Raw genomic sequence first — 19,497 nt, 5'->3', positions numbered from 1 at the left:
TGTCGCAGTTGGTATCGAGAGGTAAGAGGAAATTTTTAATTGTTGTGAAATTGTTCAACTAATTGATTGAGATTAAGTTGTATAATTAAGATTTTATCGAAGTTTGTGCTGGAACGAGCCTATTGTAAATTGGCTCCGTTTAATCCTACGGAGATATCTCTGATATTGTTTTCTGTCTTCGATCTCGTTCCCTTCACACGTGTATTGAAACAAATTAAACTGTAAATTGTCCCCATCTGCGGCTGTACCTGTTATTTTCTATTTGATTGGGTTTCGTGTTTCTATTTCAATTTCGTTTCTTCCGTTGTTCTCTCATCGTTGGAATTTTTTAATGGATATTGTTGAATATACAAGTACTTTTTATCGAGTAGAATATATATTGCTTATTATGTAATGACATAGATCAAGCTATTGAAAAAATACGATCGTTATTCGTCGTTTAACGCAATTGTTTTTCCCATTTCTAAACTATAATTGATCATTTGCATTCTTCTAATTTTTTTATAAATTTTGAATGAAATGCTTACTTCAAGAACGATCGTTTCATCTCACATTTGAAGATGCTGAAACGAGGAGAATGAAAACAGAAATTTCATAAAAACTGTCTCCAAGAATATCTCTCTTGTAAATAAAGTACTTATATTCCTGCACGTATAAATCGTTTCTTCCTATTAATAAATAATTTACACCCTCATTATCGTCAACAAATTTTTTTTATTTTTGTATCTCGATGAATGCACAGATATTTCACAATACTATCGATCCCCTTCTCCCCGTATTCTCACCAACCGGTGGACTCTCACGCTTCTCGCTCTAAGGCTGTTTAACGGAACATGAGGCTCAAAATGCACGAGCCAGGAAACTGGTAAAGCTTCTCGCGAAAGTTGGTCACGAATCCTCTTCCCGTGGTCGAATCGTATCTGATTACCTGCAAATTAAAATACCAGTGTCGATGAATTGCTAAACGTACTTACACTGGAAAATTGGTTAATCCGGAAATTCTTTCACTGGAACGAAATCTTCCTTCCAACGCTTGATTAAATTAAATTAATTAAATATCCCTCCCGGTTTTTATACTATTTTTGGAAAAGAAAATTTTTTGCAAAACGAGATATTGCAATTTTCGAATTTTCTGTGGAATTGTATGTGATGTAAATATGTATATAAACGAAGAGAATGAAAGCAGGACAAGGATATAAAGGAAGGAAGAAAGGAGAAATTGGAGAACTTTGGGAAAATTTTTGTTAATTCTTTTTTAGTATCTGATATTTGTTCATTGTATGATTATTTTTATTCGTGTGTGTTCGATTTAAGGGATTTCTTTTATCAATTTAATCGTGTTTCGTTTCTTTCCTCTCTCTCCTTTCTCAATGAATCTTAGATTTCGAAACTCGACAATTGTTAATTTTAAGAGATAATTAGAAATAAGAAAAGAACCTTCGCTGTGCCAATTAAAACTAATGTACCAGCATTAACAAAGTTTGTGTTAAAAATACACAAACTTTCTCTCTGGATGGTTTAATACAAAAATACTAACCGTCCAGATATCACGTATTTTCAAGAGTGAATTTTATATAAAAAAGACAGAAGAGTGCATTCTCTTTTTTTAAAAAAAAAATAATTGAATCAACGTATTCATATATTGTGATACGCAGCAGTGAAGATAAAAATGCAAGATGAAATTCACTTTTCCAAATATTTTTTACATATTTTAAAATATAAAAAAATATGGAGAAAAAGAAGATTTTAAGAAAAGGATGAAAATAATTCCAATTTCTATGCAAATTAAAAATTTTTAATTCCCATCGAATTCAATTTACAAATTCAATTAACTCGCAACTGTCAAACGCTTATCAGATCCACAATAATTTATTATCTCAATTAAACAAGGAATTTTTTCAGTTCCTTCAACGACAAATTTGAATCAAGTTGAACGAATTTCGAGAATTTCACTTGAAACGATATTAAAAATGGAACACGTTCTATCCTGTACATTAAATAGGAATATATTTTCGCATCGGAGAAATGGATTCTCTTCTCTTGGAAATTCGTCCTGTTACACTCTGCTCGTTGAAGTTTCCAGTAACAGGAGACCTCTCGGAGTTGATCTCTCTGAAGAGACATCGTTGAAATTTCCTCAAAGGAAAGAAAAAAAAATATATATATATATATCTCTTCAGTGTGATAAATTTTAATAATTTTAAACGAAAAAATTAAACAATTTTTCATATCATTGTACTCGTTCGTTTACTCGCCAAAAAAAAATTCACAAAAATTCAATTACTCCTTACTATATACAATCCGCCTCAAAATTCGCATAAATTGTTCATTGTCTAGCTCGATTGCGCGGTTTGCATTCAACGAACTTACAGGAGCGTGAAACAAAGTTGTCTCCTTTCAATCGGCCCGATTTAATCAGCTTGGAATTTCTCACATTAGCTGTTCGTGCCTCGACTGTCTCATGATTTATGGCCGTTCCTTTTAACCCGTGTTTTCATAGTTAAGAATCACAAAATATAAACAAAATTGTAATTACGTATTTTTATTAATGTATAAACATTTATATTATACGCGAGATGGGATAGAATTTTAATTATTTAATTCGTTTAATTAAACTTTTAAAATTGAGGTTGAGGTCAATCTGTGTTATTAAAAAAGGAAAAGAAACGGAGAAACTGCGAGCGGCACTGTGAAATGAAAATTATTACAGAGTTTTAATTAACGAATTTATAAGTTTCGAGTAATGAACCGTGATCGTCAAAAGTTTTCCGCTTCGGGTTGAGAGATGGAGACAGAGATAGAGCATTCCGTTTGATGCGAACTTAAATCGCTTGTACTTTAATAATCACAATAATCTCTTCAAAGATGTTTCACAATTAATGCTATTCCAAGAAAAAAAAAAGAGGAAGAAAGAAGAAATTATTTTCAAATAGATATGATCGACTATTTTCGAGCGAAAATTGAACATTTTCTGAATTCGAAATATCTCTTACAAGAAATTCGTTTTTAATTTTGTCGAAATTAATTTTTGAACGATTATATCTTGCTAATAGTACGATACAATATCTGAAAATCAAACTTCTTTTTCTGATGAGAATCAAACAAAGAATCTTCACTGTATCAATCTCAATGCATTCTTCCACCAATCATAATCTTTCTCATCCTAACTTTTATCATATTGGATTCAATTTCTATGATATTCCATCGCATTCCCCTTCCATTTCTCTTGAGCAACGTTCCGTTCGTTAATTTCTTCAATTTCACGGAACAAAAGCTTTCTCTGACGCGTCATTACATCATCGATATAAGTGAAAATAGTACAGAGATTTCGTAATAAAATCTCCAGACATTAAAATATTCGGGGGAGATTAAACTTCCTCCTTAATTAATCTGCATCTTTCCAAAAAAAAAAAGAAAAAAAGAATACAATTACATTATTCAAATGTCGTCCCTCGAAAGGAATTTCGAAACGTTGACGATTAAATTAATCGAAACGATCCGATAATCTTTGCCAGCGAGCGATATGCAAATGTTCCACGAACGGATCGTAATTTTGTTTTTTACGACAGTGAGAAGATGAGCTGTAACCCTTTCTCGAGGGGACGTTTTCATAACCGAAATCTTGGCCGAAATCTCACCGCGAGGCGAGATGAGAAAGCGGCGTCAACCGATTTTAATCGCGCAATTCGTAATTACGTTCGAGTGTCCACACGATAAAAGTCGGCTTAGACTTTTAATACCGCGTTAATGAATCAAGAAGAAATATTACGGTGACAATGTTGTGGAGATTATTGACCGAGATTAAAATTATTCCCTCCTGCTAGAAAGATTTGTCAGAGTGATATCATGTATTATATGCTGATCTATTTCGAGGGAGGGATTGTTGGAAATTGGAGGAGATAGAAATTTATCATAATAATATTATGAAACGGGCATTGTTAAAAAGAATTAAACGTGCGATGTATTTCTTGGTTGTCGAAGATTGTTGATATGTTAAATTGATATATTTAATTTGAAATTATTATTGAACGTTATTTTCACTTTCTAAAATTATCTATTGTTATTATTTACTTGATTGGGATACAATCAATTGTACTTTTATAACGAATTGTTTTAATTACCCTGTTTCTTCTAATTAACAAGTGTATAAAATCTTCAATTATTGCTCATTACTGAATTTTAAATAATACTTACTGTTACTTTCTTCTCTAACTAGCTTCGTCGTTAATTTTCAATCTTGCCTTGATATGAAATTAATAATTTTTCGATTCAGTTATTTCTAAAGAAACTTGATACTTTGATATATATACTCTTTTTTTTTTTTGTAATAAAATATTCACATATCGACTTGAACAAGATACGCAATTTAATTTGATCGTGAAATTAATGATGATTATTTTTAGGATCGAATTCGAGCTCGCGAAATTTGTATTTATTGAATCAACATCAAATCTGGATCAATGGTAATGTATCGATTAATAATTATTATTTTATTTTCTCTCGTACATGGGATAATATTCAATGAAAGAAATTTAATAATAATTAATAATAAACGATATTTAATAAAAAAAATCGAATAGAGGTGAAATCATGCGTGTACAAGAAATTACAAGATTTCACTGGTGTGTAATATTTAGAAAAAGTTCATTAGCGCTAACGAAGCGAGATTTCACGTGTTGTGAGAATTTAGGATTAATTCATCAGCTATAATAAATCTTACTTATCTGGAATATAATAAAATGTCACATCGTAAGATTACCAACAATGGACATTCCTCGTTTTTCCATTATTCATCAAATTAAATTTAACTTTTTAATCTTTACGTTTTCATTGAAAGAAATTGAAACGACAACGGGATAAAAAATATCCATTAAAATTAATTAACTGCTTCTTTTATAAAAAAAAAAAGAAAGAAAGAAAAAGAATAACCTCATTTTATGGAAACGGGTCAGAAAAAGTATTAACTTTCAATATTATGAAAAATAAGATTGTTTTGACAATATTTGTACAAAATATCCAATAATCTATTTTTATTAATATTTCTTTCGTTCGTTTACGAACAATCTATCCTGAAAAAATAAATAAACAAAATACATATTTTTCGATAAAACTTGCAAAGAAATATCTTTGATGATTAAATTCACATTCACGCGTGTCTTGCATATAATGTTTCAAACAAAACGAGATCGTATAAAATTGAGAGAAACTGATGCTAAAAAAAAGAAACACAATAATTCTCTTATCCTACCAATATAAGATAACAACAATTAGAGATCACAGTTAATAAAACTGACAGTTTTCGAACGACAATTCTATATAAATATTTCTTAAAATTAAAAACGAAAATCCTCCGCTTGAATAATTTCTGATTAACGATAATCGAATAAATCTATGCAAAGAAATAAAAAAAAAAATCGAGTAATTTTTACACGAACGATAGGGTTGGAAAAAGCAAAAGGAACAGGATGGGATGAGTCACGTTCGCACCAGGTTGCGAAAATTCTTCTCTCGCGAGGAGAGGGTTTCGAGAAAAAGGAAGAGAAAGGAAGAGGAGGGGAGGGGAAAAAAGGAAGCGTTTCAGGTCGAAACGTCGTCGAGGCGAGCGGCCCGTGTAATTCGGTTCTGTACGATCGAATTCACTTTCAGCCACTGAATGGGTCGACACAGCGCCAAATCTTTCGCAAAATCTCGTTACAACGGAAAAGAGGGAACGTAATCCCGCAGGATTTTTGCCAGCCTCTCGTCGATCCACGCATTTGCCTGTAAACTGTTTGCCGTTTTTTTTTTCTTTTTCTTTTCGCATTTCGATGAGACATTTTTGCAAAAATATGAGAAACTTTTCCGTTTGACAAGAGGAGATGAAAATTGGCAAAAGTTGTATCACTTTTGTTTCTGGCACATTAATCGAAAAATCATTTTTCGTCGAAAGATTTTTATGGATTTGTTATTACATTTGTTGTAAAAGTTTCTTCTTTTTCCTCATTTCACATGCAACTCTACTCGTCCAGATTTGGGAAACACAGTTTGATTTATTTTTCATTGATAATTAATAATTCTTTGAATAATATTAAAAATTTCATTTTGCAAATAAAAGGAAAATATAATAGAAATTTTAAGAAAGATTTGTGTAACTGATGAACTGGGATAAAAAAGGAAGAATAAAATATTTTCATTTTCGAATAAAATGAATCTGATCTAAATCACAGAAATTCAAGAGACTATCGTCGGATCATCTGAAATGAACAAATTCAAATTGGAAACGTCAAACAATCTTCTCAGTTTCAATAATAATTGCGCGCAACTGCGCTCGTTAATTCGATGAAAAGTTTAAACGAAAATAGAAAGAGATCGTTGCTTTCGAAGACGTAATTTCGAGGGTTCAAATTCGAAAGCGGGTGAATTTAGAGAAAATTTGAGGCCATTTTGATGATTAAATTGGTTGGCGTTGAACAATGTGGCGAGAGGGAAACGTATTTTGGGCCACGGAACGAGATTATGGGAACCTGGATGAGGTAAGACTCGCATTATACGGATACGAGAGGAGAGAAGGCGCAACAGGAGAATATAAATCGCGCGATACGCCACGTCTGGCGTTTTTCCTGGCGCAATTAAAAACTGGAACAAGCGCGCGCCCCCTCTCCCCTCGCCTTTCCAACGAAAAATCCTGGAGAAAAAGAAAATGGAAGGAGGTTGCACCACCAGGTGAGAAATCGCACGTGGCGATTCCTTTTCTCCCTCTTCTTATTTCTTCTTATTCTTTCTTACAACTGTTTGCTATCCTCCCTAATTTTGTTAATGTCTCTCCTGTGCGTTAATTTTCTCGCTCAGAAAATTGCAAAAAGAAAAAATTGTAAAATATCACGGAAAATACGAGGAGAATAAAGCGATATTATTTATCTTCTTTGTTCTCCTCTTGTTCTCAATATTATTTGTCTAAATAAATGCGGGAAGAATTTTAAAACGAGGATCTCATTGAACAAATATTTCTCTCGATTAAGTGGCAGATTCCTTCGGGCAACTTATTCTGACCAAACACTCGGAATTCCTCGAATCATTTGGCGAATCAACAAGAGAGGTCTCGCTGATTAAAGAACATGTCGCAGTTTAGAGCTGCTTTCTAAGCTGCAATCACGATATCTTGCAATTTACACTCCCAAGTGACGGATGCATTTGACTTGTAAATTCGTACAATTTAAATTACAGAGCCGAGCCGACTTTCTAACAGATTCGAAGAAATTTTTCACGACGCTTGTTTGCGGTGTTTAAGCAATTTTCAACAAAGAATACGTACTTTTTTCTTTTTAACCTAACCAGTATATATAACTCACGCGATCATCATAATGATATCGAAAAGCATTAATTTCTCAATAGATTTTGACTATAATCGAAAATATATCCTTCATTCTGCTCAATACATCCTTGGCTCGTATCCGATTGAATTGCTAAACTCGTATTTTAAATTTATTCATTTCAAACAACGTGTGCAAGATGTAATGTAATTCAAACATTACTACTGAAAAAAATCTTCTTTCCTGCGCTTCGAATTGCGCAAGAAAACGTGCCTGCAAACGTGTTTTATTCACACGAGAAAAAAAAAAATGAAACGAGGTAAAAAAAAAAAAAAGAAAGAAACAAAACACTCGTTGATCCGAGTCGGAAGAGGAGAGAGAAAATCGGCCCCGATACATCCTACAGACCCTCGTCGTTCCAACGTCTGCCACCCGCGTGATTCTCACCACCCCCTCCCCCTCCCCTGCATGCATCGAGGGATGTCTGGGCTGGTGGGGGGGTAGCGAGTTACGAGGGAGATGAAACGAGTCCCTCTGTTTGATCCGCAAACACTGTAATTGCCTAGAATATTATATTAGGTAGGTGGTGGTGGATAACGGGGGTGTACGGAGGTGGCATGAAAAGAGAGACAGCAGGGTTGACGGCACCCCGGCGAGCAACGAATACTGCGGAACAATAATTTATTTTAGTTTCACGGAAGGGAGGCACGGCGTGGCACGCTGCCTGTGGCAGGTATGCATTAAAGAGTTGCACGCGTTTTTCCTTTGCACGCGTCTTTCCTTCCCTATCCTTTGTCCTCGCGCGAATCGTTTGAATAGTTTGCTGGTTTCAGCGAGCGAGAAGCCTTCTCATCCGAGTTTCTTTGAAAAGTCGCTCCTTTTCTTTTTTTTTTTTTTTGTTGAAGATTTTTTGACAGTACTCGATGAATAGTTGGAGCATGTATTAAATCCGATCTAATTTAATAAGATTTAAGTCTTATAAGACTTTACAATGTATTTAATATATACGCACGTAAGTTTATTGCAAGAATATATTCATACGTTCCAATTGGAAAAAAGAATGCGAATAATGTGAATTGAGAAAAGTTTCGAAGAGTTTTTAACCCCGCCTCGCTCCTATGTTTCTTCTTCTCGCGGAACGTAACGATCATTTGCTACGAAGTATCGTGTTTACATCAACGATATAGGCAAGCGCGCTTACGTAAAGCCCCATTAGTCGGCCGACAGGCGATTACCATCGTCGCGATGTAATCGAGTCAGTCTTTGTTGGTATTATCGAATTAACGGAACGAGATTCGATGTAATGGATAGTTTCGTAATCAGTTAACACACGATTTAATTTTGGGCCCGATTGATCATTAGGATCGCGTACGAGAGGATCTGGTTAGACGTTGATGATACATTTTTTTTTTTTTTTTTTTTTACACGCTTCACTCGATATCGACCGAGACGTATACACCATCGGTTAAACAGAATCACGATTGTGATCGCGAACGCGAGCACGTCGAACGCTCGTTAGTTCTATCCCCACTTTTCTGACGCAATAAGTGCGAAGACCCTTCTTTGCTTTACCGACGGATCATAAAGTGAAAGTTAATTAAGTCGAGACGTTCGAATCTTCATTTTGCACGGTTCTTGTTCATTGTTCTTGTTCATTTTATGAGAATATTCGAGGAACACTACCAAGGAACGAATTTTTTAATATTTTTTTTATTCTCGAGAGGATAAACGTTACATATGTATATAAATACGGTATATCGATCGAATTGCAAGAAATGGATATGATAATAATTTTTACTTCCTAAAATAACTTTTTTATTCTTTTTAATGGGAGAAAGGTTTTCTAAAATTTTTCCCGATATTTTTTACTTTTAATTTACTTATCGTTTCTACCTATTATTATCATCGTTGTATTAAAAATTATTCGAAATTAATATTGCTATATCTCGATCGCTTTTATACGTTTATATTCGATCTTTCTCCAAAAACAAACAGCTTCACGAACGGAAACCTGTCAAAGTTTCCTGTTTTCCGGAGACTTCAATTCTCGTAATACGTAACTTATCTCGGCCCCTTCTTCTTTCTTACCCCATTTTCTCCCATCTGTTCATTTAAACCAAATCCATTCGTTGTTTCTGTATGATAATTTTTTTTTTTTTTTAATACACTCATCGTTCGCAAATCACAAATAGAAAATTATAAAGCACGATTGAATGAATCACGAGGCCAAAGTCAAGTCCAAGGAATTTTTAAAATGTTCATGTTAGTACGGTAATGAATTAACGATCAGCTTGGTAAGACGTAATAAATACCAAGGTCAATACTAATTGCGCTTACGACAAAGATGACAATGACACGCGTTGAATTAATTTTACTCATCGAATCGTCGTTTATTTTTAATCATCATTTATTTATTTATTAAGTTTTAATTGATGATGTAGTATTTTCGAGGAAAATAATTTTCAATCGTTGGAAAGCATTGGATTTCTATAAAAATATTCGAGTTTTATTTTTACGGAGACGTTTTTCTAAAGTTTTCAAAAACTGGAATTTTTTTTGTTTCAAGTTGTTTCATAGGAAGTGAATCTGACAAACGTACACATATATCAAGTGAGTATAAAGAGATTTTGTGCAGCGATTGTTTTCGTATCTTGAAAATCGTGGTTGCAAGCGCTTCAAAAATTTCGTTCGAATAAAAGAAACTGACGTTTGAATTGTTGTCACGTTTGTCCTACGTGTCGTACAATATCTTGATGCCAGTATATATGAGAATCTATTAGAAATGATATAAAAAAAAATAACTGATAAATTTTATTTCAACAAAAATATATTGACATACAAAGTTATTCGAAAAGAAAAATTAAATATTACGATGAACGTGGAACATATAAATCGTACGTATTGAATTAATTTTAAATCGATGAACAAATAGGTACAATTGTTTCACTTTTTCCAAATTATTTTGCAAACTTTTGGAAATTTGCATTTTGATGAAATTTAACGGACGTCGTTTGAACGTTTTTAAAATTAAAAGTTTCTTAAACTGATTAAATGGAGAAATTTGAAGATCGAGAGAGAAGAGAGGCACGTGACGGGACTGTGTACGATGATTTAAACGAGTGGTTAGAAAATCAATTATACGATAAACGCGTATTCCTTCGAATCGTTACATATGCTATACGTGTACACGGGCAGGATAAAAGTTCGTGCACTGTTCGATCGATAGTCTCACCATTTTCGGTGAGATTCGTGAGAGTTTCTCGACCTAAAAATGCTAAAAACTATGGAATTCTAGGAATAAAAATAGAACCAAGTGCATTTTTATAATTTCAGTCATCAGACAAATTATTTACGGATAATTAAAATAATTATTTGTCACGTAAGTAAATGAAATTAAACGAATTATCTCGTGTCTCTGTTGATGAGAGGAAGGAGAAACATTACAAAATAATTTGATTGAGAAAAATAATTTTAAAATCTATTTTAAAATTGAATTAGATTTTAATTAATCAATTAGAAAAGAATTGTTTTGTAATAATTTTAATTATCCATAATTTTAATTTTAAATATATTTAAAATCCTGTTTCCTTTCCTGTTTGTATTTAATCATAAGTAATAAAAACCGAAAAAATTTGTTATTAAGAATTTAAACATTTAGCATTTTTTTATTATTCTCAGTGAATATTAAAACATTTCTAAAAATCTTAGATCCTTTCTTTCCATCATTCTGTACAAATATATAATGTTATAATTTAATAAATCTTAGGAATAAAAATTATTATTTAAAAAAAATTTCACAAAAATTATAATTTCTGATTATTCGGGTCAATTTAGATTTTATTTGCAAATAAAAATCCTTGCTCTTTCTTTCACACCTTTCTCTGCATCTGCTTTGTATGGATTGAGTCATTTCATGATAGTATCAAAATGTCTGCGTGACGAGATTCGACAATACCAGTTTACTGTTTTGCTATCTTTTCTTATGGTTCTGTTGATTTTAAGAAAATGGCGAAAACACGAATCGATAACAGACAAAAAAAAAAGATCAATGAAAGAATAAGAAGAGTGTTGTTCTTAAAATATAAAACGTGTCCTTTTGAGGACAGAGGAAATCGATTTCGAATGAGTCATGGTCATCTAAATCTATATCACGTATGCATCTGGAAAAGTAGGAGAAATTACTGTCAGTAAAAATTATTTTTCTTATATTTCTTTATTCATATTTATTAGATGAAAGAATGAGATGTAAGAAAAAGTTTATAAATTTTTTTCAATACCAAATCATGAAATTGAATAATAAATAATATATTTTATTATATCGTGAAAATTTTCTAATTTGTTTGTAACTTTTAATGTATTTTTATTCCAAATATTTTTGTAATGAAACAATACTGCATACTATCATTGTTAACATCAATAAAAATAATAAAATTGATTTATGTTATATACATATATAAAAATTTCTGAAGAATTATCATGTTTAAATATTAATTGCTTTATCTTTATACAGACACAATATTTTTTAAAATAATGAAATCATTTTGAAAAAAAAACTCTTCACAAATATAATAACACAATAAATAATATCTGTAATAATCTGTAATAACATCGTACAAAAATAATTTAGGTTAAATAAAACTAAAATGAATGAAGAAAAACGACGAGAGTATTCATGAATTTTCTAGAATTCATTAATCATTGAGAATATTTATCTATTTATAAATCGTGAACGTACTATTAACAAAGCAGTCCATTGAATCTAGATTCTTGTGAAAAGTAATGTACGTCATTCAGAATATTATTTTCATCGTATTAATGATAATATAATTATAAGCTGCCACAGTGATTCAACAATCATTAAGGTAAAAAAAGAAATAAAGTTTTTCGCGACATGCATAATATATCCAACTAAATATATTTCTTCTGATTTTCGTTCCGAAATAGGCAACGAAATCGCATGACTTTTCAATCGATAGATTCGTGATGGATGAGGAACACGAAGGCTAATGAAAGAAAAAAAAGAAACATGAGGTCAAAATAACGATAAAATTGCACGGTCTGTGCGTGATTTCAACTGTTTAAATTCTATCTCGTGTTTTTTACCAGGGAATAAAAAAAATTGCGTGATCAAACAATCCGCGTGAAATCTCTTGCGCAAAAATTATAAGAAAATGAAATATGATGATGATAATTAATTGTAATTTGCCAGATATTTCTTGAGCGAGTGAGAAAAGAATTTACGAGAACTTTGTTTAGATAGAAATAAATAGTCTATATAATAATTTGCATGAATAATATATATTCCTTGATTTAATATGAAGTAAAAATTATAATTCCGATTGTTCCATCAGGTACAAAAAAAAGATACAAAATGATAAAAATAACACGTACAACGTTGAAAAAACTTTGAAATATTTATCACATTGAGAAAATAAAGATTTAAATGATTTGACACGCGATCAGAATACCCACGTATATATAAATATACATAATTAAATATAAAATCAAAATATACACTATCAAAAATTTAGAACCATTGACGTACTCCATAATCTAAAAGTTAAAATAAAAGAGTCGTAAAATTAAAGTGTATTATCCTGGCAGAAAATTCAATTATTATCGATTACCATTAATTTCTAATAACTAAAATAACAAAATTACCAGAAAATCCGATATAACTCGTAACTCGAGCAAACTTGATTCCAAACTTTTCGATTACTATTATTATTAAAGCAGAAAATAACATCGAAACAAGAAACAAAAATGATAATCAATAACTGGACGAATTTAAAAGCAAGAAGGAAAAAAAGAGAGAAACAAATCCCAACAACGTTCGACGAACGGAAAACAAAGTGTAAACGCGTGTGCGAGTTGCGTGTTCGGGCGTTCACGTGGCTGCGTGCCACGAATGAAGTCTCCTGCGTAATTCCAGAGGCCATGGTACTTTCAACGAGATGTGCAAGAGGAGAGAGAAGGAGGAGGAGGAGGGAGGGCGCCTGAGGGATCGATGTGGTTTGGCAGAGTCGATGCACCCCCCTTTTCGCGTCCTCCGCTGCCACCTCCACCGCTGCCGAAACCACTTTTCGTAGGCAGCTCCGCTCACCTCCAACGGCGAGGATGGCGGGGGTGGTTTTATTGATCGCGCCTGACCACGCCCTCCACCCCTTCGCACCACGCCTACGCGCCTCCCCTCCTCCCTCGCAGGGCACGCGAACACGCTGGTGCATCCGCGGGTGCACGACACCGTCGACCTCCCTCGCATCGACCTTACGAGGCTATTACGAAACTCGGGGTAGCACGGTGACTGATCGAACTCGATAAGTCTTGGAGGCACCGATTCTCCTCCTTGGATCTTGGCGGTTAACATTGCAGCGATGGTCGAGCCAGTGTTTACCTTTATCGGTTTATTATTATGGGGAGGAGGGTGGGGAAGGAGGGGTTGAATGTGTGAGCTTGAAATTCGTCGAGTCTTGCAGCAGAGGGTGATAAGGATAAGAAAATTTTCGGATAATGGAAGTAACTTTCATGTGTGTAGGTTTTTAAGATAAAGTGGATGAAAGTAATTTGAAAGCTAAATTCTTGAAACTTTGATCATTGATGTTATTGGTAAAGAAAAGGATTGAAAAAATATAGAACCAAATTTATTTCTATTCACATCGCGAGTAAAAGCAATGTGATATAAACTATTAAGATTACGAAAAAGAAAATAATATCCTTTTTCCCAAAATAATTTTTATGTGATTTACACTCTCTCTCTCCCTTTTTTAATAAAAATACTTGACAATTAAATAAATAAATATGTGGGACTAAGATATACGAAAAAAAAATAAACCTTAAATTTCTTCAAAATCGTGCCATAATCGTTTTCACAAATGCCATTGTATCTTCGCAGTTTACGCAAGTTATTTTCACTCAATTCTATAGAAACGAGATTACACCTCTCCCACGAAATTCTCGTGACGATTTTTATCTCAACAACAGGATCATGCAATGCTTCTCTTTCTTTCTCTGTGCTTCTCTATAAAAATAACACGAAGGTGAAGGTAATGTATTCCAACGATGCTAGATTTCTTCTTTTTCTTTTTTTTTTTTTGTCTTTCAACATCGTTAAGGAAAATAGCGAAACCGAAATAACATTTGCGCGAGGATTATGGTAAGTTCTCCAATCGAACGTCTGACTATAGATCGACTGTCATTACTTATGTAAAACTAGCGAAGCCAAAGCCTCGTTCTGCGCAAGATTAATGCGTGTCATTAATATTTTGAAATCTTTGAATTTGTAATGAAAAATTTTTTCTGAAATATTCGAAATAAATAAAATGGAATTATTGGAATTATTAAAATATATATATATATATATCTTCATCGTCGTTATTTAGATGAAACAATGATTGCAACGATGAAATTAAACTTTGAAGAATGGAAAAATTGCAAGGACTAAATGTTATTTCAAATCGATTTAAGTTTTTTAAAAAAACTTTTTACTTACCAATTAATAAATGAAAAGCATAATGTAATAAATATTATTTACAATTACAATAAACTCGAAGTGATTAAGTTTTCTTCTATCTGGGTTATAATTTTCCTTTCGAAAAATATCCGAGGCATTTATTGATTATGCTAACAGAAGTTCCATTGAAGACACTATAAAGGCTGCTTTATAATTGGAGTGTTCTTTGGCAAAATTTCTCTATCAATAACTTTGAAGATCCGACGATATTTGCATTCAATGTCGGAAATCTGAAATAAATCGGAGTTTATCGATATCTGGGGCGATCGATGAAACGACCCCATTCGGAGGCTTTCTTTCTTTGGAGTAAGAATTATGTATTTACAAATTCTTCGTTTAAAGCGTTTCGTTTATTCAGAGCTAATGCCAAATATTGAAACAGAAGAGGGAAAATAAACGTTTTAATAAACGATACTTGTCCTACTTGAATGATCTAGAAATATAAATAACATCGAGTTTAACTGCAAACATAATTAATATTTTCTCTCTAAGAGTTTAAAAGTAATACATAATTATATATAATTTGATTCGATGAAAATTACAAGGGATAATTTTCGAGAAATATGCTCCATTTTTCTTTCAACAATCATCCACGATTAAAAAAATATCTCCAATATTTTGGAAACGTCTCACAACGTGTACAATAAAAATTTTTCTTAAACAAAAATTTTCAACGTCCCTTCGTTCAAATTTTTATAAAAATAAAATTACGCAAAGTGGTTCATTCACAAGAAAAATTATTACAAATTAAATTCATAGTATCCGGGATATTCGAAATAAATTGTTCGAGAATTTGAAAGAGAGAGAGAGAGAGAAAAAAGGAATCAAGGCCAAGGAAACAGGAAATTCTGTATTGCATTTGTTATTAAATCATAGGTGTTTGCTATTAATTATCGCATACTTTCTCTGCTCGATCTTCGACCACCAATGGACGAACGGATCCCAACCGGAGAAAGTAAAATGTATTCACCCATTTCTGACTTATTGTTAGAATTGGTAAACAGATACTTACACAAACAAAGATTTTCTAAGATTTCTTGTTTAAGAAGATTGCTTGTTTAGATCTCACTTTCCACGGAAAGATCCTCTAACAATGTTGCAATATGAATTGGTTGGAGAGAAATTTTTTTTTTTCGTTCTCAAATTCTCAAGTTCTTTTTACGAGCAATATTTTAATCTCATCAGGACGATCAATTATGTGAAAATATGTGATTGATGTGAAATGTATTTCTTTTTTTTTTATATTCGATATTCGTTGAAACTATTTTTTCAATGAGTATCATCCGTGAAGTATCTTATGTGAAGAAAAGTAATTTAATTTCTTAATTAAACGTAAAGCGTACTTTACTTCGTTGTTTACTTTGAATTGAAAGATACTTGAAGAAATAAAAATCTACTTTGGCAAACACGAGGTATCGCAAGAATGGAGGCGGTGTGGCAAGATTTCACGTATAATAACCCTTCACGTTTTTATATGGCTATTTTCATAAGAGCTCTTGCATTTCCATGCAACAAGATGGTTTTTATTAATTCCAATTTTTTATAATCCAATAGCAAAAGCAAATTATTCCTTTTCTTTTTTCACTGAAATTTAAGAGATGCAAAATTTAAAATATGTCATAAATATAGTTTAAAAAGTAAAAAAAAAAATGTTAACAAGTAGAATGTTATTAAAGATAAAGAAGGGCAATATTGTCCTTGAGTATTTTCAATTATTTTTCAAGAGACACTTTTCACTAATAACTATGTTTTAAAACTTATAACTCTTCGTTTATTTTGGTAGCTATATCTAATCGTCATATTGCTCAATTCGCGAGGAATCCATCACTTTATTTTCTTTACCTTTCCTATTTGAGCCAAGTGACAAATAATCGATGTGTGCAATGGCATACTTTCTTTTTAAGCTTATTTTTGTAGCTATACATCGTGGATTGTTTTCAATAATATTTGTTAACAAGATTGTTATTGTCGATAATCTTGTTTATTGCAGATACAATGACTCATAATATTTGTTCTATAATTTTTAATTTTTAATCGATGATTAAAATTTTTTACGGAATTTCGAGAATGTAGATCATAATGAATCGGGTATATAGAGCATTTTTTACATTGTATTAAATTCGAAATTTGGACAAAGTTATATTTTCGTTTCTTTAAATGTAAAACTTTGCGAGATGGAGTTTTAAAATTTTAAATTACTCCATTGTAAGAAAAATTGTATTCGAAAAATATGAAAACTTGTTGAAATTTTGGGTTGATTTCACACCCTTAAAAAAAGATTTCACTTTGGCAAAAAAAAAAATATGTGTAATTCTCTTGTAACATAATATTCAAATACTTTCGCCAGCCATTGTATGTACCATTCTTAAACCTGTTCTTCTCGAAAACATTAAAACTAGACATGTATTGATATTCAAAAGTTTGAAAGTAATAAGAAATTTCAAATAAAAACATCCAAAGATGCATATTAAATTTATTTATTAATCGAAATTTGCTAAATAATAATGAAAGTATAATGAGATAAATAATAAGATCTTAGATGATATAATTATAATCAAAATTAAATTTTTGTTTCATCAGGATAATCAATTATTTTTTATTACCTCTAAAAAATTGAACATTCTATCTATTATTTTTTCCTTGTTTAAATCAGTATTATAATAAATGCTTACTTTATATTAATGTATACAAAAGATATTTGTTTGCATGCTTTCAAACTTTTGAATGGTACATACAATATTTGTGTACATCTAATAAACCATCATCTTTTAAAAATTTTGATAATTTAAATGAATATCTATAACACGTTTAGTAATATTTCCTTTTCTTTTCTTTTCTTTTTTATTTTCTTTACGTTTAAACGCACTGATCATTGGATGAAATATATCATAATTTATTAACATATAAATCATTAATATTTCAATGATAATCTTGTTGATCAAAGAGCATTCGATTACAAAAAATCCTGAAATTTTTTTATTTTAACATAATCAATAATTTATAACGAGAAGAAGTTTAATAATGTTGACTCGTCAATGTCAAACTCTGGGAAAACATTTAATCCCATATATTTTCCTCGGATTGATTAATTTATCGGGTTCTACAATGCTTCCTCTTTCATTTATCTATGAAATCACTCGATGTTGATGAGCAATAATATTTACAAATGCAAAAGAAAGTAATATCCAGATAACATTTGTTTGACTATTTCAGTGAAAGCTTGAAACATTATTTAACTTTATTCAACTTTTACCATATTTTATGATTCTTTTAAGATTTAGCTGACAGCTAACATTCCAACGGCACGTGCGGTAAAATTACAAAATATGAATTGTATACAGACATTTTGACTACAATTATAATTTTGTTCTAATAAGCATTTAAAAAAAGAAAAAAGAAAACTACCGAGGATTACACAGGAAGAGTCATTTAAAACTGTTGATTGTTTGAATGAAAAATATTTAATAGATAATAGTTTTGAAGAATAGACGTACATTATACTTAGAATTTTTGTATATGAAAGCATTTTGTATAAAAAGCATGTTACGAAGATCAATTTTATTGATCAATCAATATGCAATTAAATGTTCCTCTAAAAAACTATTAAGTTATTTATAGAAAAGAGTTACTAATTTAAGAAATAGTTTGGTTTGAATTTTATGAAATTTACAAAAAACATGCAGAACAATTGTTCGCTGTTCATATTTTTTTTACCTTGCATTACAATAATTTCTTATATTTGTGATTTAATTGCTTATTAAAAAGCAATACGTGATTCAGTTTAAAAAATATAGTTCATCTTCGAATCATCCTCTGTGTATCTATTTAAAAAATCTAAATATATCAAAGAATAGTATTTTAAACTGTTATAATATTCAAAATAATTAAAAGATTTAATTATTGAATTTGTAATATTATTTCAGGAAAAATTTAATTAATTATTAAATTAGATAATAATTAATTAATTATTAAATTAGATAATAATTAAATTAGAAAGCAAGGCATGATAGAATTTTATTACGAGGTTATAAGATTGTATCTGTGGTAAGAAACATAAAAATTATAAAAAGCTGAGTACATCGGTTAAGAAAATGCAAGATCACAAGGAAATTTTCTTCCTTCTTTGACCTCATTATCCTTTTAAGACCAATATTACTCGTAATGCTGACTTTAATAAGACTAGTGGTGAAACTTAACTGATTTAGTTATTTTAATTCTCTTCGAATTACTACGATCATTATGATTTCATTGTTGTTCATAAAAAAACCTAAATTCACGGTTTCTCCTTGCCTAATTTATACCGCTTTCTTTTAAAATTCGCTTTCATATGATTTAAAAAAAGATATTGTTTTAAATAACTTGTTGTAAAGTTATATAAAACGAGCAAATTAATATTTACTCATACTCATAAGTATGTTAAATTCTTCAGTTTTAAATATCTTGAAATAAGAAAAAGCGACTATTAATATTTTACAAAAAAAAGCTATTTATTTCTTTGCGCAGATGGTTATGTGACTAATAAAAAATTTGATAAAAAAGCAATTGTTAATTTAAACAAATTATTATTACTCATTATTACTTTTGCTATTTTTACAATCCTACTAAAACCTAAACCGTTTATACTTTAAAAAAATATCCTTCTAGCAAATAATATTTCTAAAAATATTACAATCAAAAAAAAAGTCAAATGAAATGCCA

The sequence above is a fragment of the Apis cerana genome, linkage group LG7 (genome assembly GCF_029169275.1).
Source record: "Apis cerana isolate GH-2021 linkage group LG7, AcerK_1.0, whole genome shotgun sequence".
In the NCBI taxonomy this organism is placed as follows: domain Eukaryota; kingdom Metazoa; phylum Arthropoda; class Insecta; order Hymenoptera; family Apidae; genus Apis; species Apis cerana.
Note: the sequence above shows the minus strand (reverse complement) of the source record.